This window comes from Halyomorpha halys, unplaced genomic scaffold (assembly GCF_000696795.3).
Source record: "Halyomorpha halys isolate HHAL.00 unplaced genomic scaffold, Hhal_1.1 Scaffold1084.1, whole genome shotgun sequence".
In the NCBI taxonomy this organism is placed as follows: Eukaryota; Metazoa; Arthropoda; class Insecta; order Hemiptera; family Pentatomidae; genus Halyomorpha; species Halyomorpha halys.
The window spans coordinates 76120-76781 of record NW_027106765.1 but is presented as its reverse complement, the minus strand read 5'-3'; the positions used below and the strand labels follow the sequence as shown (position 1 = coordinate 76781).

At 29.5% G+C, this 662-nt stretch overlaps 1 protein-coding gene across 1 annotated transcript in view; it reads right to left on the bottom strand.

The window, feature by feature from the left end:
* LOC106688223 (tripartite motif-containing protein 3) overlaps positions 1–662 on the bottom strand; it is a gene marked incomplete in the record, with an annotated part of 55977 nt that overhangs the window by 49545 nt on the left and 5770 nt on the right.

Here is a 662-nt window from a genome sequence, read left to right as displayed (position 1 = left end):
TTGAAAGGTGGTACTCCAAATGCAAGATTTAACAGCTGTGGAGAGTCGTGGGTGAGAATGAGACAGAAGTCAGACCACTCCAATCCTTGCTAATATTGACTGCAGCTAATGTAATGCTGATGCAGTAATGTTGTTGTATATGTGCCATCACAGCGAAGTATTTACATTTATACGTACCACAACAAACTTCCTTATGTTCCTTTTCCCTTATTTTACGTAACAACTTTAAAGTAAATTTAAAATACAAAACTTAACTTAAAGTTTAAAAAATAGAAATAAACTTGCATTTAACAAAAATTAAAAAACCAATTGGATCGTAGAAACTAAACTTTTGGGCTTTAACAGCAGTTCTTATCTTCTTTTTTGTTCTTAGCCCTGATAAAAGCCTGAAATTTTGGCCGAACTAATAAATACTTATTTGTATTCTTCACTGACCGCACCCCCAACCATCTTCTCATCATTTAAAAAGTTTCATTTAACAAAAAAACAGAGATAGCATAAGAAAATTTTAAAAAATTTATATACATTGTAATATGCTCTTTTTGAGTAAATAATATATTTTGATGTATAAAGGGTTTATAATATGTTTTATTTTATGTATCATTTTAAGATTGTTAATTTGTTTTGTTTATCCAAAAAGCAAGCTAACCAAGTTTCATTGT